The following is a 13,103-nucleotide window of genomic DNA, read 5'->3' on the forward strand; positions in this document are numbered from 1 at the left end:
ACTGCAGGCTATAAATAAAGAACGGATGCTTCCGGCTAAATAAGCAGAAAGTCACAGCATGAATTGTATAGCTTGAATTGTAGGGTGCCTAGCCCAGATGCCAATCGTTTGCGCATATTAGTGCGATAGAGACAGATAGTGTTTCGTTGTTGTAGCGTAAATGATTGGCATGTTGGCTACGCATCCATGGTGCCTACCCAAGATGCCAATCGTTTGCGTATATTAGTGCGATAGAGAGGCAGATAGTGTTACGTTGTCGTATCGTAAACGATTGGCATGTTGGCTACGCATCTATGGTGGCAAGTCAAGATGTTAATCGTTTGCGTATATTAGTGCGAGAGAGATACAGATAGTGTTTCGTTGTCGTAGCGTGAACGATTGACATGCTGGCTACGCACCCATGCTGCCTAGCCAAGATGCAAATCGTTTGCGCATAATATTGGTGCGATAGAGGGGTACCTAATGATTCTCCAAAAATTGGGTTAGTTAGTTTAGATGTAACTTTTGGTCGACTAACGTTACGCATACTCTTGGTTCACATAAAGTTCAGTACCCCTAGTGTAAATAAATTCGATTTCGAAACGTGACGTACGCGTTTGCGTTTAGTCTCATTTTGTATTGGATTTAGAAAGAGCGCGCCAAGCGGGACGTTTTGGAAACTCAAAATCCTATACAAAATGAGACTTAACGCAAACGCGTTCGTCACGTTATGATGTCGATCAAATTTACAGTAGGGGTACTGTTCGCTTTTATGTAAATTAGCAGAACTTTTATTGGACGATTTTCATTTGGCAGAGTAATCTTTTCGTTTAAGCAATGTTTAGTCGAATAACGTTTCACATTTTATACATCGTTAATTTCGATTTTTTTTTTTTACGAAAAAAGAAGAAACCGACTTCAAAAAGGATGAAATAAAATATTTTAAGTATATATACAAGAATTGCTCGTTTCAAGGCATAAAATTGAATGGTCATTTGTTTTGATGAAATAAGTATATAATTAAATGTATTAAAACCATTTTTATTAGACTCGAACTAAAAGTTGTTGTGTAGGTTAGTCATGCCCTAGTCTAGCCATAAATATAAGAGCGAAGTTTTGGTAATCATTAATCAATATTAATGCCAAATGATTATTCGACCTATTGTGTTTCGACCAATAGTTTCTCGGGTAATTGTGAGAGTTACTAAATGATTATTCTACGAAAAGTAAATAAGCATATCAATGTTCTGCGTATTGACTACTCGTGCAAACGACTATTATGCGTAATGACATTCTACCAATTGTTACTCGGCCAAAGAACCTGTCTGCGAATTGTTGTCGGCGTATTTTTTGTTGGAAAATCAATAGGGCACCGTCTTAATCATTCTTCGAATCGGGCCATCTGTGCAGATTAGAAAATATTTTGAAGCTTACCCTGATAACTACCTTCAAAGCTTCGTACGGCATTAAAAATCTGGCGGGTGTATTTTTAGACAGTGCCTACCTAATTCAAATTAGGATCAGGTAAGTGAATCGGGGTTGTGCCAAAAGGCCGACCCTTGTGCGTTTCGACGCAAATTATTCTCACTTAACGTTTAAGTACCTACTCGTATCTGCACTCTAAGCTGTTTTACAAAATGTAATGTTTTGGAATTTTTGTTAACATTCCTATTGTCTTTTGAGATTTGAGAAAACTGTGATGACGTGTGATGAACATAAGCACCTACTAGGTACGAGTAATAACAAACATCTACGGAGGTAAGGATTCCCCCACGATTCCCTTTCGTTAATCTCAATATATTTTTGTACTATTGTAATATAAATCATAGTTAAGTTTAGTCTATGAGGGCTGATTAAGATATGTTAAATAGCTTATGTATCAGTGGTGCATTGCTCATTTAAACAAGATACCTACATTAAATCAGCATTGACAAACCCAATATTTTAGGTACCTTAGCTTACCTTCCAAAAATACGAATCACTTCCTCATGGACAAAGCCACAAAAACGTATTATATCCGGGTCCACGGCTGGATCGTGGCCCATTAGCCGATACAGCGCTATTCGGCCATTCCAAAAGTCCCCGCCGAAGAGTCCTATAATAGTCCCTACGCTCCCATTACTAGTAAGTTATTGGTTTATGGAGCAGTTTTTAGATGACCGTAACCGCCGAAATATTTACTCAGTGGTTTTTTATTATAGGAAAGATTTAACCTAGGAAAGGCTTCTAAGTTTATAGGTTCTGCCTATTTGACTAAAATGTTAAAAATTTAATTAAATATTTAAAAAAAAACTCTCTATAGAATAGATAAGCCTCATAATGCTTACAAACTACTAGACTAATACCTTATGCTGGACATGAACGAACTTAGTCTTAACTTCGCCCCAAACTGCAAAACATTTCACGAGATCAAACCTAAGACTTTTATTATTGTTTGCGCCAACTTCCTACGCGAAAAATCTGTTGTTTTAGCGTAACATGAATAACGAAGTTATGTCGTTTAGGAGTTTTGTCCCGGCGGCCTGAAACGTTTACTTTTATTGTCCAAATCTACCCCCGGATGTTAGCGTAATCACCGTCTCGGGATTGAGCTACGACCGGACACTTTTACACCGAAATGAAAAATAATTAAACGGTTTTAATATTGAAGTAAAAAAAGTACCTAGCTCGTCTTAAACTAGAAAGTCGACAGTTAAAGCAACACGCACATCATTATTTTGAAAAGAATACCTACCCCATTCGCGATAGCTTTCATAAAAGGCTGTAAGCTGCCGGTGTGTTCGCATTGTTTGCCGAGCGCAGCCGAGACGCATCCTGACAAGCGCTTAGTTGAACCCGTGTAAGTATGACTGCGAAATCTCTACCAATATGAGTAAACGGGGAGAGCAGTTGTACTGGTTCACTAAAAGTTTCGACTCTACATCTTCTCAAGCCTAAAATTCACCCCCCAACGGTGCAAAAGACACCCTTCGTAGCTTCGGTGCAAAGGCGTCCTCGTAGCCGTAGCGCGTAGCGTCCTTGCGAGGCGCGTGCGTGCGTCAGTCGGCCGCAGCCGCGCGACGCCGCACCACGCCCGGCATGCTACGCGCCCGGCGCTGCCAATCTCACAGAATCACCACACAACACCGCGCGCCCCTGTAAGTAAACACCAATTCTTAAAAAAATCTAAATGTGTTTTTAATCTGTGTAAATGTTTTGTTTTTAATTCATAAATTGGCGCTACACGTGGATATTTGGCTGCCGGTGCCGCTGCCGGCGACGCACTAACAAATGAGCGGTTCGTTCGATAGCCCACTGCCCCTGTGAAAGGTTCACAAGTACGCCCTCCTGAAGGGTTGTGCTGAATTCAGATTAATAGGCTTTGAATCGGTATGCTCGAAGATTTATGTGCGGCAGTTAGGCTTTCACTGGAGAATTTGTACCGGCTCCGGAGATGGCCCGTACGTGGTGCACGTGAATCGTTTGCGTGCATTATAAATTGTTGTTTATGGAAGACTCGGAATAAAAACATTACAAACTAGCATCAACGGTAGGCAAATACGTTAAATAATTATTTGCAGGAGAACACATGAGAATAATTAGATAAATATCTAATTATTCTTAAATAAGTTTTATATAGGAATTCTAAATTCTATGAATATGTATTATCTATAATTACCTACCTTAGATGTTATTCATAATTTTCAATTATTCATTTTTAATGCTATTTCGGATGATTATTTGTTAGGTACCTTGTAAGATTCTATTCATAGATTAACGTGAAAATGACTAATGTATGACTACATTCTATTCTCCATGTGATCAATGTTATCATCCAAAAAGGACAAGATAAGAGCGGTATCTTTCGAGGAATATTATAAAATACAACATTATGCTCAATGGTGCCATATACTTCCAATAATTTAGTCACCCTATCATGACTTGTGGGAAAGATGATATTACTTAATAAAGCATCTATTGAAATTTTTAAGGACTTCTGAAATTCGTGTCCATTATCAGATAGGCGCTTCCCCTAAGGTGCGAAGTACCTAATTTAATTTTCCAGCTCTCTCTGTATAAACCGCAGTCTTCAAGTTCTGGCGGAGTGAAGAAGTATGTACACTTTCGGAAATTAAATTCTGGTATCTAAAGCAATCTCGAAGGGATACGGGTACGTCGAGGGATGAGGGTAGAAAAGTCCACAAACGGTCCCGGATTATCCTTAGCATATTTTATCTACCGGATAATGATAAAATATTGACTGGCCGTATTATTATTTCATTACATATTGAAGGACGATAGTTAAATCATTTTGATTGTTAGATAATCTACTGAAAATTTAATTTAGAAGTTTTATAAAAGCAATAAAAATGTAATAAAGGCAGATACCACGCACGTATACATCAATTATATAGGGTTATAATAGGTACTAATTAGTTCTCTTTTCACTGTTAACCCGTACTACGCCGATAACGAAATTTTGCTTTCACACATTTACGACGTTACAATAACTTAATATTATTATTGCTACAAAGCAGGAAGTTGCTGCTACGGGCTACGACGTAACTCTATGCGATTAGCTTAGCAGTGAATATATTTTTCACCTCAGCAGCACGAACAAGGGTAATTTGCTACTTAAAAACACTGAGTGAGACAAAATGTCATTAAAGTGACCTTTATGTTCGAATGTCATTGCAACGTGCCTACCAGTAGAAATAATTTTATTGGATTCTATTCTCTCTGACCCTTAGACGTCATTAGCAAAAAGAAAGAGACAAATAAAGTTCAAATGTAATTCAACGGTTTATAATATAGACCAAATAGACGCCCAAAATACGTCAGACCGTATCGTTCCAAAACACACTACAAGTCAGTCATTCGTAAATTAATTAATGTACAATATCAAAACAATGAACTTAAAAAAATACAAAGATTATTACGCAAATTAAATAATTCTACATTTAACGACCCTACTATTATACTGACTAAAACACAATTCGGACTGTATCTTACAAAGATTTTTTTAACAAAAAAGTTGTAGATTGAACTGCCAATTGATGTTCATTATTTCCGTATTATTATTATATTGAAACTTCTTTCTTTTGTTTATTGCGGCAATTAAACTTAATTGTTAGAATACCTTAAGAAAACATGAGTGAAATAGTGATGAAGAAGGATTGCATTTTTTCAGGTTGTATTTTTACCTTCTAAATATGTTCTCACTGCTGAGTTAAATAGTCTTGTGTACCTATTACTACACGAGACCAAAGTTATTTACATAACGTGCGCTTTTAGTCTCTTACTACGCTCAAGATTCTAATTAGATTCAAGAGCGTAGTCCTATAGAATCTTTCCCTTGCACGGGACTGAAAATAAGCACTCGAAGAAATATCAAACGTTGCTCTCTTGTTGTACAAATAACTATTAACGTAACGTAATGTAACAAAAATAATAAATTTTAACGTTTTATAACTTTTATATACTTACACGACCATTGAAAACACATCATGCTGCCTCTGTAAGTGTCTGTTCTTGTTGTTTATAATTACTTTCCAAAGCTGTTAGGGAAAGTTGTCCAAACTTCCCTAATTACTAACTTTACTTACCGAATTCATAGGTTGTTTCGTTTACATAATACTTACTGGCCCTAATTGATGTCGCCACTAATTCTTTAAATAAAATTGGAGCTGAAATACATAAATCGGTTACGGGCATAGGTACTTCAAATACTTGAACTTTGACTTCGATTGAACCTATACTTAAGAACTTCCTTTTATTCCTCATACAAATAGAGAAACATGCAATAATAACTCACATAAACAATTTACTTATCTGTTCGTTACATATTGTTAATTTTCTTTTCATCACACTTGCTCGAAAAAGGTCTCATTTCATGCAGGTGTACTAAAGGACAATGTCCTATATTGTTCCCGGGGAGTTAAGGATAGTGAAAAAAATAGCTATAACAATTCATACGAACCAAGTAGATTAAAAGTAAAATACTTGTTAAATGTCAAGGTATATATAGAGTTTAATACCCGTTTAAAATATTTTTACACAATTTTCAATCGTGGCTGAACGCCGGATGAACCTTCAATGACTAAAGTGTCCAAAAATGACAAAATGGCAGACCAATGCGTGAAGTGCCACCGTAATCAAAATCATATTTAAGAATTATTTCGCTTAAAATTTACCTAGTTTTTTTCTTCGCAAGTGTGATGAAAAACATCACAGTTCGTTACTCCGGTTGTAAAAATATTGCAAACTCGAGTCTTTAATTTACTCCAGCCTGCGGCTTTCGTGAATTAACCCCCTCATTTGCACAATAGGGTTACTTCCAATTTTTGAAAAACGCTTGTATTGCGATCTATATTAACTAAAAGTTGCCCTAAAATTCAACTTTTATACTAAAACCGGCTTTAAATATGTTAAATTAACTAAATATATTTTGACAGACGCTTTCGCGCCCAAAACGCTCTTTGAAAATTGTGTGACGTCACAGTTTACGGTTTGACACATAACTACATTCACACGTAGCAGATACGAACTGTCAACTGACATTTGTCATTTGTTGTTTATCGCCTAACTGTCAACAGTGTCAATCTGAGAGTTGTGACGTCATCAGAATCTTCAAAGACGTTTCAAGTTTGGTCACGTGACGTGTGCCAAAAGATATTTTAAATTCTATATTTACAAAAATATGGTCATTACAGGTCCCCTAAAAGTAATTTAACATGTTCTTATAATCCAAATGAATTTATTGGGATACAATTCTGCCCTAAGATTTGTAGATGGAAACAACCCTATTTCTCTTACCTCCCTCGATGTACAATGTACTATTCTTGATATTTTGGTACTTGAAGTCTTAGGGTCTCAAAACCTGAAGCAATATGGCTTCAATATAAAAGACGCTTGGAAAGATGAATGACAATCCAACAAGTGACAAACCCCAGCCTAAATACCTACGACCCAACCAGGGGCCTTATTCGAGATGCACAACTGTCAAATTTCGCGTCCACATCAAATCAACACTTGATTCTATCGCATGTTGATTGTATCAAGTGTTGATTCTATCAACTGTGGATATTATCATTTGGAACAATCAAAACTCATTCATAGAAAAAATAATCAAACAAAAATCAACTTTGTTTATTACTATTATATAGTTTGAAATGGCTCTGAACTCGAAGTGGTTCGGTTTGATTTGATTGTCACCCGACTGTGGATTGCTAATGTCAAATTTTGACAAGTGTTGATTTTATTGCTAGACTTTATTGTCCATGGGCTTGGGCACCATCTTGGATTTTTTGACGTACGACAGGGAATACCCTTCCTTTCCTACAATATATGGCATAGAGTAAAGCGTCTTTTTTTTTAAAACATAAGTTTACAGGAATCAGCGACATCTTGTATTCGATAGGATAAGTAATGCGCTATGAACAATGCGGCGGCGAGTAGTGAAACTGTACCTGACAACGTCAATCAATTAAAAAGTGACCACACAGTTGGTGGTCGATAAAGGCGATTATTAATTGAATTTTAACGACAATAAAGAACTATTGACATGCGATCTTTTAGTTGAACCCACACCTACACGTCGAATAATGCTCGCTCCACATATTCTCCTATAAACGCTCAAAATTGTAAAAAAAATTGATGCAATTTACTCCGCACCCAGTCTCAAGTTGCTTCTAAACCACATTCACGAACCAAGTTGTAACCTAACACATCTGTAAATATAAGGCATATGATTTAGAGATAAAGTCCGTTTTTTTTAAATTACGAGATGGTTCATGAATAACCTTTATTACTATAAAAATAATACTACATTTGTCAAAAAAAATTCCTGTATTGCGCTAGTACATAATTAACATAATGCATAAAATTGATATAAAGATAGGTACCATAGTAGCTCGCTCACTTGGTCTATCAACAACTATTTTAATGCTCTTTGTACTCGTATACGCGACCCCATTGTATGTACAGTCGCCATCAGATATATCGGAACGCATGTATGAGATCTCAAATTATTAAGATAAGACCTACTGTACTGTCTATATTACTTACCAAGACCTAAGTACCTATTATTTATATGTACCTACACAAAGAGAATTCCTATGTTAAAAGGAGATTAAATACATATTTTGTTATTCAACTACAAATAAAATAAAATTTATCTTTTTCAGTTAACACATTTTTTTACCGATTTCTTTAATAAAATAAAACATTAAAGTATTATGTGACTATATTTCATTGTCTTCGGTGTAGATTATTTACTGATGTTCCAATTTCCTGTATCAGTTTGGTACCAGGAAATATAAAAACTACACCTCTTCAAAAACTTTGCTGGTAGTTCGACATCTGTAAGTTTAAATATAAAACATGATAAAAACACTTAAGTCAAAAACGTATACATAAAATATTTGCCCTATATTCTGGTCGCTCGGTAGGGTGCCCAGAAGGCTGGGTGCATTTCCGCGCTGGTTAACAATGCTGATCCTCTGGTCACCAGAAGCCTATATAAGGCGCTCTCATAGAGCCACGCTAGTGCCCTAGAGTTTCAAATTCAACCCCAAGTGCCACAAATACGAGTATGTAGTTAAGGGTTTAAATTCTGGATCAAGAACATGGAATACTATTCGCTAGTAAGGCCATAGGTATTAGAAAAAAATAATAGTAGGAGACGGCCGTGGTCATGGTAGGTGGTACAGGTGGGCCAGGCAAGCTCTGAAATTATGCACCTATTTTACTATAACTTTGTTCACCTGTGTATATTTACGGTTTCCATGATAATCATTTTTAATATGTAGCCCGTGTAATCGGGCTGTATAATTGGTCTCATATTTTTTAACACAAAATCATAATTTTAATTCAATAATTAATGGTGTTTTACATATTAATTATTAATGTACCTATTTTGCAAAATTTTCTTGCATATAATAATATTGTTTACTTCAATTGACATGTTTATTATTTTCGTTACTATGTCAACGTTAATACTTAAAAAATTATAACGTGAAGGTTGAGTCCGCAGTACAGTTACAGTTTACGTACATAGTGGCATTAGCACAGTCGGATTAGGACCTAACTCGAAATGTCTGAACAGTCATGAAATTTGGTATGTATATACGCCCCTTAAAGGCCCCTTTTTCATGCCCACACCATTTGACATTTGGGGACCTCGAGGAACCGCAGCCATCTTGGAAAATGTGGACCATCCAGGAGAAATTCTCGTTTTACTCTAAATCTACGTTCTTTATTCAATAATCGTGTAAGGCAACATTCAAGCTTATAAAATTCTACATAAAATAGTTTTAGACATCTTTGCGAAAAAAAATGATCTTGCTTTAAAAAATACTTGCTAAACCCAGATTTAGCCCTTATACCATTTCATGGGATATTCTCTTAATAGGAAACTTGGAAGAATAAAAATTCCACTTTTAACTATACATTTGTACATAATCTACCCCAATATCAATATTTTACTTGACTGCAACTTAACCAGAAAGTAGGGTTATGGGTATAAGTACTGAGGATTCAGGACACCCTGTAGCTTAGGATACTGGACGGATTTTTTAAATGACGTATTATTTAGCCCTAAACCTTTTTCTTCCGTTAATTTTAGTAACTTTGTATTGCATAGCACTTGTATACTAACTGTGGATCTACTGATGTCTGTTTTACTGTACTCCGCTCAATAGTTTAGGCGCTAGAAGAAAAAATATGATTTAATATTCGGAGTCCTCTCAAAGCGGTTGTATTGATTTTTCTTTAATAGAACAAGTAAAAGTAGGTTGTGAATGGCAAGAGGAATCTAACGATACGTCATTTAAAAAAATCCGTCCAGTATCCTAATACCTAGCTACTGGGTGTACTGAATCATCAGTACTTACACCCATAACCCTTCTTTCTGGTTTAGTCACAGTAGAGTAAAATGTTAATATTGGGGTAGACCACGTACAAATGTATAGTTAAAAATAGAATTCATATTCCTCCGAGTTTCCTTTTAAGAGAATGTCCCCTGGAAGTGTATAAGCGTTAAACTTAGATTCAGCAAGTATTCTCTATAACAAGATGTATTGTTCCGCAAAGATATCGAGGACTTTTTTGTGTAGAATTTAATAAGTTTTAATGTTGACTGTTGTGTTGATGGTACACATTTTCCAAGATGGTTCGGATTCCTCGAGGTTCCCAAATGTTAAATGGTTTGGGCATGAAAAAGGGGCCTTTAATTTATATACCTAATAAATTTCATGACTGTTACAGAGATTTCGAGGTTGGTCCTAATCCGATTATGCTACATTGTGCGTCCGCAGCAAATTCGGTTCTCCATACAAATGTAGTTACGCTCTCATTTTAAAATGACTTGCTAGATTGCTCTGAAACTTTGTACTTACAATAGGATATGGTATGTTTATGCCTATAATTAATTTAAAACATAAATGTGAAATGAGAGCCAATTAAGTTCAATATTAAGAATATGTGTCGTTGTTGACTCGCCGACAACGGAATTGAGAATTTGAGGTGCCATGTTCTGTGCTGTGTAGAAAATCCTGAAATTATAAAGGATTTGTCTTGGCTAGTTTTTACGTATAGGCTACGTATCACCGAAACGTCACAAACACCACGAAGGTTCGGCTTGTACGGGCCCTCGTTTTTCCTATATTCTTATACGCTGCGGAGACCTGGACTATCCGAAAGACAGAGGAGAAGACGATAGACGCCCTAGAAATATGGTGCTGGAGGAAAATGCTGGGGATATCCTGGACCGAGTTTCGGACTAATGTCTCCATCCGAGCTAAAACTCCGTATCAAGCAGCGCCTTTCGACTCTCGTAAAGACCCGCATACTCAGTTTTTTCGGTCACGTCTCGAGGAGGAACAACGACTCCATAGAGCGTCTAGTGGTGCAGGGTAGAGCAAACGGAAAAAGACCGCGCAAAAGGCCACCTATGCGATGGACTGACCAAATCAAATCTGCCATGAAGGGTCCCCTGAACGCATTTGCCAGAATGGCCCCCAACCGCGAAAAATGGCGAGAAATCGTACGGCAAGCAACATCTGCGCCTGATATCAGCAGTTGACCACGACGCTCTGCAAAGAGTACAACGACAAAGAAGAAGAAGACGTATCATATTTGTCTAAAATTTGATTTATTGGTACACATACAAGGGATAGTCTCTAGCTAGGTACGGGGGCCACACTCGTCAGCGCGACGGCGATATTTTTTACCTTTTACCTAAAAATCTCAAATTTGTGTACGGGCTCAGCTCCTGTTTCGTCTTAAGCTTGAATTTAACAGATTCTGACTCACAGGGGGTTTGAGCATGCTGTTGCGTTCGTTTTTAAATTTTGAAAAAAAGAACTAGCCTAACAACACAATAAATGCTTGTTTTTCACTATATGGATATACCATGGATTCTTCACTATATCTCCCTGTCTCACTACTATCTGACCTAACCCAGAGGGGAAAATATACCTTATTGGGGCTACTCCGTCTTCCTCATGATAATATATTTTACTTTACTGAAAAGCAATCGGTATATGATACAAGATGCACATTGTTAAGAGCCGGGGTTAGAACCCACGACCATTGGTTTTAAGATGAAGCTTTGTATATAATTTGTATTTTGATAATAAATCTGTTTTCTTGTTTACATTTTGTGGTATTGTATTGCTTTATGTTAATTGTCAAGATATTTCTTTCATCCTGGACAATTGTCACATGCGTCACATGTACGTTTTTATGATAGATCTACATCGACGCAACTGCATGTCATTGTCAAAGAGCATATAAAGACTACGTTTTAAGAGACGGCACTTCCATACTAGCGAATGGAATCAGTTTGTTTCGCAAATCATTACCAAAATGTACGACAAAGAACTGTCAAAGAACCATAGTACTAACATAAGCGATTTAAATAGTGTAGTACGCTACACGCTTACGATTCTTATCGATATCGATAAAATGGGGAGGGTTGAATGAAACATAGGCTCCCGTCTACAAATTTTGTACTCGAACTCAGGTTAGCATCGAGTCCACATTTAAGTTGTATGTTATATAGTGGATAGTTCTTAATTGGACTACTATCTGGTCGGGCTTAATGTGGACCCGAATTATTTTAATACAGTTTTTAAGTCGTGTTTTTTTATTTTATTAAATGCTTGATTTTCATAATGATGTGCACATACATGTTTGAATAAATGTAACTTTTCTATGGGAAGATGTATCAGGTCTTCGTTCCCAACAAATTTGGCCCACTGCCTGCATCTGAAAACATACAGCCTTGGAAAAACATGACTTTATCTACAGTTTATATTCCATGTGTTTGCTAATGAGATGATCAACTGATTATTTCGCGCTAATATGCATCTATAAATCATGTTTTTCGGCATCCAGTTATCAACAGCCCTTTATCAATGCTTTAACTTTTTATGTATTTATATGTATGTTAATCATGAGAACGGGTCTGGCCTTGTTGGCAGCGACCCTGCCTATGAAGCCGATGGTCCCAGGTTCAAATCCTGGAACGGGCATTTATTAGTGTGATGAGCATGAATATTTGTTCCTGAGACATGGGTATTTTCTATGTATTTATAAATACTTATAAATTAGGTCTATGTACATATACATTATTGCACAAACTGACTTAGTACTAAAGTATGAATGGCATGTGTTGTGGGTATATATATATATATATATATATATATATATATATATCGTTGTCTAAGAACCCACAACACATGCCATTCATACTTTAGTACTAAGTCAGTTTGTGTAATAATGTCCTATAATATTTCTTTATTAATGCATAAGTAATAGATAATTTATGCATTATTAATCTTCGACGAATTAATTATGGTCATATTGCATGCTAGTTCTAAGGAAATTTCACATATTTAATTTAATTATTTACACTGATATACAAATAAAACAACAGTTATCGATAGTTATAGTACATCCCTAGTTCACAACGAAAAATAATGTAAAATATCTAATTTTCGATGTGTTTATATATGTGTGATATGCAATACTTACCAGTCTTCATCCAAGGGAAATTTCGCCATAAAATCCCTTTTTTCGTGATTTTCTCGAGTGGCTCGCTTGCCACATATTTCACACTTAGTAAACCGTTTTCTCGCTGG

The 13,103-nt window shown here is 36.2% G+C and overlaps 1 protein-coding gene across 1 annotated transcript in view; it reads left to right on the forward strand.

Moving 5' to 3' along the window:
• The first annotated feature begins 1,964 nt into the window (after window positions 1-1,964).
• The window catches only part of LOC133518844 (serine/arginine repetitive matrix protein 1-like), a 39,596-nt gene continuing 28,457 nt past the window's right edge, over window positions 1,965-13,103 (forward strand). Inside the window, exon 1 of the mRNA XM_061852586.1 lies at window positions 1,965-3,116. The gene's annotated coding sequence lies outside the window, so the exon portion shown is untranslated. The remainder of the gene's footprint in view (window positions 3,117-13,103) is intronic.

Source organism: Cydia pomonella, chromosome 6 (assembly GCF_033807575.1).
Source record: "Cydia pomonella isolate Wapato2018A chromosome 6, ilCydPomo1, whole genome shotgun sequence".
NCBI classification, from domain to species: Eukaryota; Metazoa; Arthropoda; class Insecta; order Lepidoptera; family Tortricidae; genus Cydia; species Cydia pomonella.